This window comes from Urocitellus parryii, chromosome 6 (assembly GCF_045843805.1).
Source record: "Urocitellus parryii isolate mUroPar1 chromosome 6, mUroPar1.hap1, whole genome shotgun sequence".
NCBI lineage: Eukaryota > Metazoa > Chordata > Mammalia > Rodentia > Sciuridae > Urocitellus > Urocitellus parryii.
Window position 1 is genome coordinate 155,979,157 of NC_135536.1, and position 15,000 is coordinate 155,994,156.

Below are 15,000 nucleotides of genomic sequence, written 5' to 3' on the forward strand. Positions count from 1 at the left end.
CCTTTAAAACCAAGTTTCTCAAAGACTGATCTGAAGAGGAGAGTAGATGGACCAGGAAATGGTAGAACCCCTTGAACCTGAACCCTGGAACTTGGTTTGCTGGCCATGTCCATCTGCTTGGTACAGGCACAGCCCAGGGGAAGTGTGCTTCAGCCAGGGCTGGAAGTAGTCAGGAGAGTATCCTGGAGGAGACCAGGCAAGAGAATCAAGGTCTATGCAAAGGAGGGGTTAAAACTGCAGAACATGAAAACAGTACCCAGGAAGGAAGTAGCTCATGAGACAAGAGAGGGACAAAAGACAGACCAGGTGGCAGGGTCATTGGATTGTGGCATATGGTGGTGGCTGAGTTAATGCAACTCTACAAGAAAAATCACACTTCTTGCCTTCTTCTTGTTATAGTTTGAATCTTGAATGTTCCCCAACGTCTATGAGTGAAAGACTTGGTCCCCAGTCTGTGGCACTATCGGGAGATGGTAGAACCTTTAGGAGGTGGAGCCCAGTGGAAAGAAGTTTGTTATGGGGGCATGTCCTTTAAGGAGATATTGGGACCCCAATCCCTTCCCTTCTCTTGTTTCTCTCTCTCTCTCTCTCTCTCTGGTCCAAAGCAACAGGCCAAGCAACCAGGGACTGAAAACTCTGGAACTGTGAGTCAAAATAAACCTTCACTCCTTTTGTTTATCTCAGGAATTTTGTCACAGTGATGGAAAACTGACTAACATACTACCTAAGCTTCAGAGCAAGGGAAATCTTATTCTTTGCAAACATTTATTCACAGTGATCTTCTGTTAATTGGTTTATCTATTTCTGTGCTGGGATTTTCGTATGCTGCATTAAACATTTTTGAAATCAAATTTTATCATGTGTGTGTGTGTGTGCGTGTGTGTGTGTGTGTGTGTTAGTTTTCTCAGTACTCACCAAAAATGTTTCCTCTAAAGAAGTTTTGTTAAATTAAATAATACTTAACCACAGAGTTGATCATATAGTCATATATCAACTTCAGTTAAGTCAACATTCAACTGCTATTTTGCTATATCAGTTTTTGTCTGTTTCTGGAATGTTTATTTTATGAAAACAAATCATGACCCTGGGGTAGAGGGTGGAGCTCAGTTGGTAGAATATGTGTTTAACATGCATGAAGCCCTGGATTCAATCCCCATCACCTCCCAGTCAAAATCCTGGCAAAATATGAAGTCTTGGTTCTTATACAAGATTTATTTTCTCTGGAAATCCCTAGTATGTCTTTCCCAGAAGCCTTTCAAACTTTATACTTTCTTCCACGGGAGATATAAATAATTCTGACAATCTAGTTTTGTTTGTTGGTTTGCTTATTTGGTTTTGGTACCAGGGAACTCGGGAGCACTCAACCAATAAGTTGCATCTCCAGCCCTTTTTACTTTTTATTTTGAGACAGAGTCTTACTAAGTTGTAAGTGTCACTAAGTTGTGGAGGCTGGCTTTGAACTTGTAGTTCTCCTGCCTTGGTCACCCTGAGCCCCTGGGATTACCACACTGCCTAGCTCAACTCAGAGCTTTAAATGAGCTATGGGAAAATAGTAGCTAAAATGTTGCCCATTCCTTTTGTGTTGTGCCTTTTCATTTGTTGTTACAGTTGATAATTTTTTCTCTTGCAATTACCATTTTTATTATTTCTTGATTCTTAAACTTGATGAAAAAACCATGCCTTTAAAGAAACTTAAAGCGATGTATTTCCATCTTAGACCAATAGCTGAAATTCATGATGTATCTTTTGAGATCTTGAACCCTAGTATTTAAAATCTCATCGGATTCCATGTGGTCCTGCCATGTTATTCTGTCTTCTTTGTCTCAAGGACCACTTCAGCTGCTGCCTGTTCAGAAAAGCAGATGTGTGGAATTCTTCCTGGTGGTTTATCCCTGTTAGGATCTTCACATTAAATTAAAACCTCCTGGTAATAACATGCTTCACCTCTGCAGCCTCCTGGGATTGGTTAGTTTGAAACAATTTGCATATCTAGCCCTTTTATGCTTCTATTGGTAGGGTCTGTGCAACCTGCCAGAGATGGGGAGGGGAGAAGGAGGGAGACCAGCAGAGCAAGGATGGAGGAAGGATGATATATATGGACTCAGATGCTGTTATGTGTATTCAGGGACTAAAGATTTAAAAAACATTGGCCTGGGGAGTGAGGGTGTGCATTACTGTGCCCTGACATGACTAGGAAAATTTCCATCCAATCATCACATTCTCTGGTTTCCTAAGTCCAACATTCTCATCATTCTCTATCCAACCAGGTGTGGTGACACATGCCTGAATGTTAGGGTCTGTAAACAAGTCAGGATGGCGCCTGGCAAAATGCCAGAGGGAGTGGTTTGTGAAGTAAGGCCAGTGAGCCATTAAGTGTGGAGATTTCTTATTGGTTGACTGATGTATCTAGTTTATGCTAATTAAGATAAGCTGTGTGGAATGTATAAATACCGCTCCTGTCCTACAATAAACGGCTCTCACTCCTGCTGTATCAATGTACACAAGTTGTTCGTCAACTCCCAGTGACTAGGGAGACTGAGACAAGAGGATCTCAAGTTTAGGGTCAGCCTCCGAAAATTAGTGAGGGCCTAAGAAACTTAGTGAGACCCTGTGTTAAAATTTAAAAAAAAAAAAAAATTTAAAGGACTGGAAATGTGGCTTAGTTTTAAAGTACCTCTGGGTTAAATCTCCAAAAGCCCCAGCCCAAAGAAAAAAGAAGTCAACATTCTCTGTCCAACACCTCATCAGTTACTCTTCAGGGAACCTGGAGCCAATAATAATAGAAACAGAAAGCTAACTATTTCCAAGAAGGATATTTATATCTCAATAGGCATCCAATGATTACACGGAATATTTGTAATAAAACCCAATGCATAAAATTCCGCAGCAGAATTGTCAGAAGCAAAGACTGCTGGAAAAGACGGTTTCTGGTGGGTTGGTGTAACGACTCACAGGCCAGGAGGCCAGCTATGTTGTTACGGTTTGGATCTTAAATGTCTCCCAAAGGTCCATACACAAAGGCTTAGACCCCAGCCCACGGCTCTGTTGTTAAGTGTGGGAACCTTTAGGAGGTCAGGCCTAGTGTAAGGAAGTGAGGTCAATGAAAGTGTGCCTTTGAAGGGAATATTGGGATCCCTCTCCACTCCTTCCTCCCTCCCTCCCTCCCTGCCCCCCACCCCCACTTTCAGCAGCGAGGTGAAGTGAATGTCTTTGTGATGTTCAGTGAGGTGGACATCTCTGTTCTGCTATGTGTTCCCCGCCGTGAGATTCTGCCTCACCACAGGTCCAAACAACACAGCCCACCAACCACAGACCGTAATCTCTTACACTGTGAACCAAAACAAACTTTATTTCCCTTGAAGTGGATTCTTTCAGATATTTTGTCACAGGGGCGGAAAGCTGACACCGACGTATTATCATGCCTGGCTGAGGGTAGTCAAAACCTCCTGTTCATCACACATTCAGGAGACCACAAGGAAATGAAAAAGCCTAGATTCTTCCTAACATAGACTCTGCCCTGCCAGTTTGTGTGCAGCTGAGAATAGGCATCCCAGACCCCAGGTGCCAGTGGTCTGCCCACATATCCTCGGGTCCTTTTACCACGTTGCTGTGCATTTTCACTTGTATAGGCGGCGGCACCTGTTTGGGTGGAGAATGGCCCTCAGGATCTGGGGGCTTGATTTGCCTGTGTACAGACAGAGCTGGAAGTGCCTGGGGTGGCGTTCAGCCAAAGTGTGACTGACACAAGGGTATGAGTACTCCAGTAATCTGGCCTCTGGTCTGGCTACTCTGATGAGGGTCCACACTGTTTCCAGAACTTTCCTGTGAAAGTGTGCCCAAGTTGGCCTCTGTGGCCTTTGTGGGATACGTACCCTGGCGTGGCTTCCCTCCCTGTCATCTCTCCCATGCCCTATTTTCCTGTGACATGTCCTAGTCCATTTTCACATGAATCCCCCCACCTCAGGGTCTGCTTCTAGGGAACCTGGCCTAAGACAGAGATCTTCCAAATCTCCAGTTGTAGACCAAGGAGGCTGTTTCTACTTAAATTAAAAAAAAAAAAAAATAGGGCACAAGTCCATGTCAGACCTAAGCGTTTATTTGTTGTCTGGACTGTTTCCCTCAGACTTTCACCTCTTCCCATACAGTCTGATTCTTTAAGACGAGATGTTGACCCAAGAGTCCTTGCCTCTCCTTCCTCGACTGAAAGTCTTCAGAGGGTCTGGGCCATGTCCTCAACACCCTGACCATCTATCTCTGCTTGTTTTGTGGAACCCAACCAGGAACCTTGCATCCTAAGTGGAACCCTAAGGGATGATATGTTCCTTGCTCCAATGCCCACCTTGGTTCTCATTCTTTGCACTTGGTATTCCTGCGTAGAACCCTGTTGCTAATAGCTAAGACCAGTGAGTCCATCCATCACAGCTTAGCCACTCCTTTCACTGAGAGTCATTATCAATGCCAGGACAGGACCGAGTGCCCTTTCTAGAGGTGACCACATCAGCCTTGGATAGAAAGAAGATTGGAACCCACCCTGTCCCTGCCCTTTCCTAGCCTTGCTCTTGGAAATGCCTCCACCTCCAATCCCCGAGTCTACAGTTTAAGAGAAGGGGATCACCTGAGCCAACATTAAACTGGAGTAGGTTAACAGTACTATTTAGATCATATGTGTAGCATTACGCCACCCTGTAAACTGTTTACAGAATAACAATGGCTAAAAATATTAGGCATAATTGGGGCATGATATGTACCCAGGGAATATTATATATAATATTATTTTGGAATACTAGGAACACACTAACTGTTAAGGCAGGAATTCCAAAATATGGAAAGAATGGGCAGGGCACCCCATGGATAGATGGCCAGGAACGGGAGGATTCCACCTTGTGGGAGAGACAGGGAGATGTCTTATTGTCGTTTTGTATGCTGGACCTCACCCAACCCTGATGGAGAAGATAAGAAGCTATGAGGACATTCAGCATTTTTTAGGGGGGATTGGCTAACTTCACGTAGCATAATCTTCTCTAATGCCATCCATTTCCCTGCAAATGCCATGATCTTATTCTTTTTTAGTGCTGAGTAATATTCCATTGTGTATAAATGCCACATTTTTTTTTATCCATTCATCCACTGAAGGGCATCTAGGTTGGCTCCACAGTTTAGCTATTGTGAATTGTACTGCTATAAACATTGATGGCTGTGTCCCTGTAGTATGCCTTTTTTAGTTCCTTTAGGTATAGTCCGAGAAGAGGAATAGCTGGGTCAAATGGTGGTTCCACCAATCCCCCCCCCCGAAAAAACAAATGCCAAATGTCTTCTCTGATATAAGGGGGTGACTCAAAATGGGGTTGGGAGGGAGAGCAAGGGAGGAAGATTACCTCTAGATAGGGAATACGGGTGGAAGGGAAAGGGAGGGAGCAGGGGAATAGCAAGGATGTTGGAAGGAGATGGTCATCATTATACAAAATTCATGTATGAAGATGTGAATTTGGTGTCGACATACCTGATATACAGAGGTTTGATAAATTGTGGTATAAAGATGTATTAAGAATTGAAATGCAAAAAAATTATGAAAGTAATGCACTCCTCTATTGTGATGTATGTAAGAAATAATAAAAAAATAATTAATCAAAAAAACAAAATCAGCAGGGAGAGAGAGAGAGAGAGAGAGAGAGAGAGAGAGAGAAAAGAAGCTTTGAGGAAGCCACTCTAATGAAGCACTTTCCTCAGCCTGGGAGGGACACCCTTCTCACTGCTCCTGTTCTACCACTGCACTGGCTGCCAATCCCTCCCTCTCTCCCAGACTTTTCTCTAGACTTCTTTGCTCATAAGCATGAAACCTGATGTTTTTATGGCCCACAGGGGTAGAGTCTCTATCTTTTGGCAACAACAGTCAAGCCTAGAATCAGAGGAACCTCTTCCATCTTCTCTGTGTTTTCTTAATAAAACAAGAGCAAAAAAAAAAAAATACATTTTTCTAGAATCTCTGCCTTTGTTCTCATTTGGATTCCATTTCCAAGGGGAAAAAACCATTGCAAAGGGAAATAACAAAGATTTTCAAGTTCAAACTCACACTAGTGTGTCTGTCTCCCAAGTCAAGCACTGACTGACCACACAGCTCTGTCCTTGCCAGTAATGTGTCAGGCTACAAGATCCTTGAGGCCAAGAATCATAAAGGGAGCCCTGCACGGGCCAGATTACAAATGAACCTTGGAGTCAGCCAAGATCCAACACCTCCCAGAAATGCTCAAACCAGAAGCCCTGTCTCTGCAGCCTGGTCGTGTCACCAGGCAGCCCAGGGACCAGTGAACACACTTGGTCAGAATGTACATGATGCCTGCAGGCTTCAGGGACCTGGTTTACCAGATGAAGAGGGTCCCAAACTATCCAGTTTCTTCTCAAATTAGTGTGTAGATTTAATGTAAGTCGAAACAAATCCCATGAAATAAAATTAAATTGAAAAGACTGAGTTGGCAGCCATAAAGAAGAATGAAATTATGGCATTTGCTGGTAGATGGATGGAACTGGAGAATATCATGTTAAGCAAAATAAGCCACCACCACCCCCCAAATCAAAGGCCAAATGTTCTCTGTGATATGTGGATGGTAATTCACAATAAGAGGGGGAGGGTAGGGAAGAATAGAAGTACTCTGGATTAGACAAAGGGGAATGAAGGGAAGGGAGGGGGAATGAGAATAGGAAAGATAGTGGAATTAATTGGACATTACTGTCCTATGTACACATATGATTACACGACCAATGTAATTCTACATCATATACAACCAAAAGAATGAGAAGTTATATTCCGTATATGTATAATATGTCAAAATACATTCTACTCTTATGTATAACTAATAAGAACCAATAAAAAATTAAATTAAAAAAAAAGTCTGAGTTGGGTACAGGGGCATGCATCTGTAATTCCAGCAATTGGCGGAGAGTGGGGTTAAGGAAAAAAGATTCCAAGTTGGAGGCCTGGCTCAGTAACTTAGCAAGACTCTGCCTCAAAAATAAAAAAAACAAAAACAAAAACAAACAAACAAAAAAACAAGGCCAGGCATGGTGGCACATGCCTAAATTCCAGTGGCTCAGGAGGATTACAAGTTCAAAGCCAGCCTCAGCAACAGGGAGGCACTAAGCAACTCAGTGAGACCCTGTCTCTAAATAAAATACAAAATAAGGCTGGCTGGGGATGTGGCTCAGTGGTAGAGTGCCCCTGATTTCAATCCCCATACCAAATAAATAAATAAACAACAACAACAACAACAAAGGTTGGGGATATCAGTGGTAAAGCAGCCTGAGGTGTTTGATCCCAAGTACAAAAAAAAACGTGAACACACACACACACACACACACACACACACACACGGGACTAATGAGCAAATTTGCCAAGAAATTTTTAGTGGGAGGATAAAGGAGCAGAAATTGGAATGGGACTTACCCTTCCACATGCATGTGTCACAGAGCTGGAAGTAAGCAGTTTATTCACCAAATGTTACTGGGCCTGAGGGCAAATTATTGATAAAAAAAAAAAAAAGAATTAAATTTCCTTCTTCCTTCATAAACTACCTGCCAAATGATTCCAAATGAATTTAAACAGTAATCTGTAAAACTGAAACCACAGACATTTAAAGAAAATACGAATGTGTAGTTGTTTGAGAACGTGGAAAGATTTCTTCTGTGCACAGGAGCCATGAAAGGAATCCAGAGGAAATGTACAAACAGTAGACTATGCATGCAGAAGAGTAAAGCTTTTGGGTGATGAAAAGTCATGAACATGCAGCGCTTTGGGGACAAACATCCGGATGGTAAGATGATGAGTGTTGAGGTGCCTCCTGTATTTTGACACCTGTGTGTGGAGGTCAGCTAAAGGCCAGGGCTGGTCCTGTACACAGGCAGCTGCTGACTACAGCTCTGAGCCAGGTGTAGGCTTTTGGCTGACTTTGGGAGACTCAAAGGTCCAGGTGCCATCAACCATGCAGCAGCCCTCAGTTACCACCCAGGTAACGGAGGACAGACATTGGCCTCCATTCATTTTTCAAAAGTATTCTTGTAAGCCAGTCATAATTTAAAAGCGATGGGGAGTTAGCTATCGGGAAAAAAATAATGTGATAATTTCTCTCACCAGGAAGAAAAATGCTTCATAAAACAAATTGAATTTCATCTAGCTATTTAAAGCAGCTACATGTTTGGGTTTCTGAATTTTGAATTTCTGATCTAGCAAATAAAATTCTATCTGTATCGTAAAAATCAAAATATCTTTTTATCCCATTCCTTGGGTGGATCTACTCAATTAAAGGAAATTCTTCATTAAAACAAATGTTTCCAAGTCTGATTTTTAAAATGACTCAAATTCTGAGAATTTCAGGCAAGTGGGGGATTGCAGGCTAATATCTACCTCTATGAAGTGTTACTTGGCCACGTGTTGTCATCAAATAAGAATGACATATAAACTCACAGCAGTAATTAGCATACTTCTTGAATTCATTTCTCATTTGCATACTGTAAATCTCAGCGATATCATTTAAGTCAGTCTTAAGATGGTTTTAAAATATATAGCAATACGCTTTTTTAACCTTTTCTACCCAATATAGAATCAGAGGTTCTCAAATAGGGTCCACCAATTTTGGGGGGTATTCAAAATTAGTAATGGAGGTGTTGATAACCAAAGATTCTTGACCAGAAATATAATATCTCATACAGGCTGAAATATATATATATATATATATATATATATATATATATATATATATATATATCCTCACTTAAAAAATAAAATCCAACTGGGCTGTGGATGTAGCTCAGTTATAGAACACTTGCCTAACGTGGGAGGCCCTAGTTTCACTGGGGAAAAGAAAAACAAAAATATAGCTCTATTTTCTTAGAGTCTCTAACAAAATAGCTCTATTTAAAATTTTACCAAAACATTAATGAATTTAAAAACAGTTTCTACTACAAAAAGCAGTGTGGTTTAATCATTCATGCATTTAATGCTCTTGAGTCCTTTCACTAGAAAGGACTGTATTAACTTGGGTGGTTCTGTTCACACTCTGTAGAATCTCCACACTTCTGGTTCACATTAGAAATGCTTAAGCTGGAATACCCTGGCCATAAACCAGCAGGCTGAAAGTTCTAGATTGTCCAGTTTATCAGCACAGCCTCGTTCTTCCTGCTCCCCAGCTTCACAATCCCCTTCTCCACACCCTCTAGACATGAGCTTCCAGAATTACACCTTCACCCCTTTCTTGTTTGACCTGTGGTTTCTCCCTGGGCAAGTTCACCTATTCCCGATTCTCTCCCTGCTGGGCCCCAGGGACTCCCTGTGTTTCTTGTTGCTTATTGAACCTTTCTGTCAGTGACATAGAGGACTCTTAAACTCAGTGGGTTAACAATCACACTCAGTATGTATTTCCTCCCTACCCTCTTGCTTGGTCACACATGCAAAAACATAAAAGTGTGCATGCACTCATAGACACTCTCACACACACTCTCCTGAACTCCTTGGCTTGACTCAAAAGTCATTATCCTTTCAATTATCTAACTCACCTCCCTTTGGTATCCCCACCCCACCTTTATTTTGCACAAAACACTCCTTCCCTTGACTTCTGTGATACCACCCTATTTAATACTTATCTCTGAATGAGACTCCTTGCTTTCCATACTTCGGAAAACTCCATGAAACAAATATTGAGATTTGCTCAGCATTAGAAAACTAGAATTGTCTGAGATGAATGTAAAATTTATGCAGCTTTCTTTTTGATTACTGTATCTATCACCTTTCATGGGGCTTCACTGCTAGCCCACAATTCTCCTTTGAGTCACTGAAATACAAACTCTGCTTCCCCACTTCACCTTCTCTTTAATTGCAATTGAGCCTGAATAGCCAAGGTTACAGATCTGTGGGAAGTTCCTTAAGAGTCAGTTGCAGGCAAATCTTAGAAGCAACCAATTTCAAACAATAGGTGCATATGAACATATATACCTCCTGGAATGAAGGATCCACCATTAGCAGCCCCCAATTCATATCACCCTCGTTTGAAACTGGGTGCATCTATGTCGGTGTTTGCCTGCAATCTACTGTTAGGGCACTTTTCAGAGTAAACGGAAACATGAACCACCTAGAGAATGCACATGGCCAGTACCCAGGGAGAAAGGGAACTGAAAACTCATTGAGTAGGTCTATATTCTCATTCAGTGGATGTGATAAACCAAGATGAAATGGTGCTCTTAGTACAAGAATCCAGGGTTTCTATCCCATATGCACAGCTGCATTTGAGACCATAAGAGCTGGAAAGGCTGGTTTGATGCACTCTGCCAACCCCCCAACAAGCCCTTCTGGGTAGGATGAGGGCAGCTCCCGAGTCCCAGATCTGATCAAAACCTGGGGAAATGATTCATGTCAATCAGATGCACAGAGTTGGCAAACCAATAACTGACTCCAAATTTACAAAGAAGGGTTACTACGCCTGCCTAATATCCGGAGCTTAGTTTTACCACCCTGAGTACTCCTAGCGGATGGGCTCCAGCTTCCTTGGAAACTGATCTAATCAGCTACAAATTTTGGGTGAAGATTTTTGGTACTATTTCCCCAAGTGGACTCTATTGGAACACTGGATTCAGAAGAGACTTTGCGTGAAAGTGTGTTCTGTGGCCAGATGAAGTTGGTGAACATTCCCCATTCCACACTATGATGTCATCCTAGAGTCCCAATGCACATTATAATAATAAAGATTCTGAGAAGTCCTGCCCTTTTAAAAAGGCAGTTTATCATTAGCATTCCCTAACTTATTTTACCACTGTATCTCTACTAATTCTTTAATAAAGTTGCATCCTAACACACAGCTTGGTGTCTCCTGTTCTAGACCATGTTGCCTGGAGTCTGCCTTGGAGCACGTCTACCTTTAGCAAGTTTAGCTGGGATGCAGCAGAATGACTTGGATCCTGGCTCTAGCCTTGGTGCTTGGACCCCTTTGTGGTTCCATCTCCTCACCAAATAATGCAATTAAGGTTATTTTTTTTTGTGAGAAACAATTGAGCTACTATTTTTAAAACTATGAAAATATTATCTACTTTCCCAAAAGGGACCTAAGTATGACCTTCCTAAGTATATACTTCTTTCTGTGTAAGTCCTCAAAGTGCTTTGAAAAATCGATAACTTGTCCATTCATTTATTCAACACTTAACTCCTTCAGCAGTAGGTCGTAAGGCTATGATACGATTTTGAAACCTAGCAAGCTTACAGACTTCAGCAAGTGGAGTCCACTGCGTATTACCTAGAAGGGATACATATACACATGTACATAAGGAATTCTGATGGCATTGGGGGGTTGCCTTTCCAGGGAAAGGAGGAGAAAGTCAAGGAAAACTTCCTTGCTGAACCTATGAGGATTCTTGAAGGATCATTAGATTAGGTGGGATGGATACACAAGAGAAGAAGTAGGCAAAACATCAAACTGACATAATGTAGGGATTATGTGAAGAATGGGCCCAATTAATGTGGACCTCCCCTTGACAGATGAGAAATGACTAGTCTGTCTCCTCCAAATAGAGGATGAGGGTTTAGCCTAGCAAGGAGGTTTGTTTCTGAAAAGTGAAACTCCTCTTTAGAGTAGGTAGTGGGAGAGGGCACCTTTAGATAAGAGAGCGGCTGGGATGCTCCTTCTCAGCAAGCACACAACTTGTCCTAGAGGAGCCATGGTTCCCCACCTTTCCTACTCCAGAGGTCAAGTGGGGGCTGTTATTCTCTACTCTGTTTAACTGTCCAAAGGAGAATGTCTCAGACAGGGAGGTCCTGGTCGGTCTTCCCCATTGTCCTCAGCCTCCAAATATCGAAAGCAAACCCCAAAGCATATGTCAACAGCCTTCTCCCCAAAATCCCACATGCCAAAGCCCCTCACGACTCAGACCCCTCCCAAACCACAGCCTGTGACATCCCCTAAGGAGGTGAAAGCATGAAGAATGTACCAGTGTCCCAGGGACATGAGAAGCCTGAGGCATAATGGGAAGTGAGTACCTCTATAAACACTTATCAAAACATCCTTCTCTGCTTGAACTAGAGACAAAGTCAATAGAAGCTCCAGAGTCAACAAACATGACTAGTTACCCAATCTGTGGCATGCCATTGTCCCCCCTCAAAAACCACAGAGTGGGGAAACCAGACAAATGGGAGAGGGGGGGGGGGCATTGTAAACGACTGCTTCCATTGCACAACGATGCAGCATCATAACAACCCATCTTTATTTAAAATGTTGATCATGAATTGTTTATCATGGAATATTTTTACATTCGTTTCTTTTTTAAAAAAATACCACATTAAAATACTAAACTTAATTACTGAGTGCTGTCAAATGTTTATTTTTGCTTCAATATTTATAAAGTCCTGTTGGTGAAGGAATGCTCTGAAGTTTTCTTATTGATCACAACATGTTCCTAAGAAACCCCAATGTGCCAGAAAGTGCGGTGACAATGTGTGCGGGGGTTTGTGTGCAGCCTCTTCTGCTGAACTAGGAAAGCCCCTGGGATTTGAGAGCTCTGAGAAGAGAGGCGCCTCTCAGGGCCCAGGGGGCTGATCTTGCCCTGTATTTCTTGGCTACATGTCACAGGCTTTAAAGCTTAAATTCTGGAAACCCTGCGGTTCCCTGGCCATCCAGGGGCGCGCCATCGCTAGTGGGTGGACACCGCACTCGTGGGAGCCGAGGCCAAGGGTGGAGGCCGAGCCCTGAAGGGGGCAAGGAGGCCTTAAAATGGAAAAGTGGCCCCGTTCCTTCCCGGCAGGAACCCAGGACTCCTCCTCCGCCTGAGGCGACTCCATCAATCACTCTGGCAGTCCCAGCGCCCGCTTCCCGGGCTCGCTGACCCTCCCGCTGGGGTCTCAGCACTGCACCCAGGCCCGGGTCCCAAACACAGGCATAGGGCGTACTTGACACGCCGCAGGGGGCCGCAGGTAGAACTCAACAAAGGTCCCCATCTCCCCACTCCCGTGCACGTGCCCAATCACACACTCAGGGACACACACACCTGCACCTCCCGCCATCGAGCCTGCACCACCTGCAGTTGCCACTCACCCACCCCCCGCAGAGGTCTGCGGAGGCCACCCCGTGACCCTTCCTAGACCAGAGGCCGCCTTGCTCTGGGGAACGTCACCCTGTACTCAATCCCGACCTCCGGAGTCCCTGGTGCCTCCTCCCCCATCCGCCCCCTACGACCTGGGGAGAAGGCTCGAAGGCTCTCTCCCGCAAATCTCCTCCTGATAAGGAGAGTGTGAGGTAGCAACTCTAGCCTGGAACCCCCCAACTCGCGACCTGGTGCGGGCACAGGGGGTGGGGTCTCTGCTACTGCCGCCCCTTACCTCTCGCGGGCCCTCCCCGCAGGTCCCCGAGGCGGGGGCGACCGGTGGCCCCGCAGAGGAGCGCGGGGCTGGGATTCCCCGCCCTGGAGGAGCAGGAGGAGGAGGAAGAAGAGGAGGAAGAGGGGGAGAGGGGAGGAGAAGGAGGACGAGGGGAGGGAAGAGCTTTGTGTTTGCCTCCCGCCCTCCCCTCGCCAGAAGCGCTAGCCATCCCCCCTCCTCCCCCAGCCACCCTCCAGACTCGCCGAGATGGGGCGGGGGCGATGGGGTAGGAGATGGCGAGCAGAGCGCCTGCGCGACCCCAGGTCTGGCCATCCCCTTACCATCCCCCGGTACCGCCCACCCTCCGCCCCTCCTGACGTCCGCCCGGGGCACTTACCCGGTTACCCGAAACCCGGTCCGAGGCCAGAAGAAACTGAGATCCGAAAGTTTTATCTAGCCCGGAGCAAACTTGGCCGCACCGCCTTGCAATCCGCCTCGCGCCGCCGCCCCTTTCTTTTGCACTCTCCACGGAGGACCCGAGTTTTGTTCTTGGAGATTTTTCCCATTCTCCTTTCTTTAGCAGAGAGGCTCACCCACTCCGGGTAACAAACGTCGCCGCCCAGCTTCGGATCCGGGATCAGCAGCGCAGGCTGGGGAAGCCTCACCCCGCACCCGGGAGGCCAGCGCTCTCTGCGGTCCTTTGTCCCAGGCAGGGTCTTTGGCATAGGACACGCTCTAGGAGCTCTGGCGACTGCTGCGTCCCCGCTGAGGGTAGTCTGTAAGATCCTAGCTGGCGAGGGGACTGCTTAGGGTTGAATGTGTGCTGGGCTGTCCAGCCCCGCCTGGCCCTGACTGAGCGCGAGAGGCAGGGAGCGGAATGTGGTTTGGCCCTTTGTAACCCCACTGGAGGCCGCTCAGAAAGGCTGGGAAGAAGGGAGGTGCGCCGCCAGTTCCCCACTGGGAACCAGCTGTTATTTTTTCTGAGTCAGGCGAGTCCTTGGTCATCTGCTGAATTTTCTCCCTTCCTGGGGAGTACAACTCCTTTTGGGGATAATTGGTGACAGTGTTAGAATTACCATACTAGCCTGTGTCACAAAGGGAAGCTCACAGGTGCACAGAAGTGGAAAAGAAACTGACAAAGGCTTTTTGTTTTTGTTTATGCAGACCAATAACAGAGGGGACTTGGATTTCATTGTTATTTGGTGTTTGTGAATCGTGGCTTTTAAAATCTCAATATTTATCAGTTATTTGTCATTAGCTCAGGTTCCAGCAAAACATAAGCTGCTGCGCTCCTCTTCTTGTTTCAAGAGACTCATTTCATGAACAGTGAGAACCTGCTATGTGCCAGGTGCTGTTCTAATGCTTGGGATGTGTCGGGGAGTAACAGAAATATCTCCCTGCCCTGGTGGAGTGGACCTCCTTGGGGGCAAGGCTGGAGACAGAAGGGAAGTCATGAACATATCAATAAGTAAATTATCTGGAATGTTAGAAGATGTTATAACAGAGACTTAGGCTGCTTTTGCTAAAAGCTGTCTCTTCATTTAGGCCTGTAGATGCCCAATTGTTAACTGAAGGCAGGATAAAGCCTGACATCTCTGCCTTCATTTTGTGTCTGTCTCCTTTTTATTATCTTAAAGTTTGTGACCTGCTCAGCTCATCAGATAGGCATGTTGATA

The 15,000-nt window shown here is 44.8% G+C and overlaps 1 protein-coding gene across 1 annotated transcript in view; it reads right to left on the minus strand.

Annotated features, from left to right (window-relative positions):
• Rin2 (Ras and Rab interactor 2) overlaps positions 1-13,798 on the minus strand; it is a 219,159-nt gene extending 205,361 nt beyond the window's left edge. Inside the window, exon 1 of the mRNA XM_077799515.1 lies at positions 13,722-13,798. The gene's annotated coding sequence lies outside the window, so the exon portion shown is untranslated. The remainder of the gene's footprint in view (positions 1-13,721) is intronic.
• Between the last annotated feature and the right edge of the window lie 1,202 nt (positions 13,799-15,000).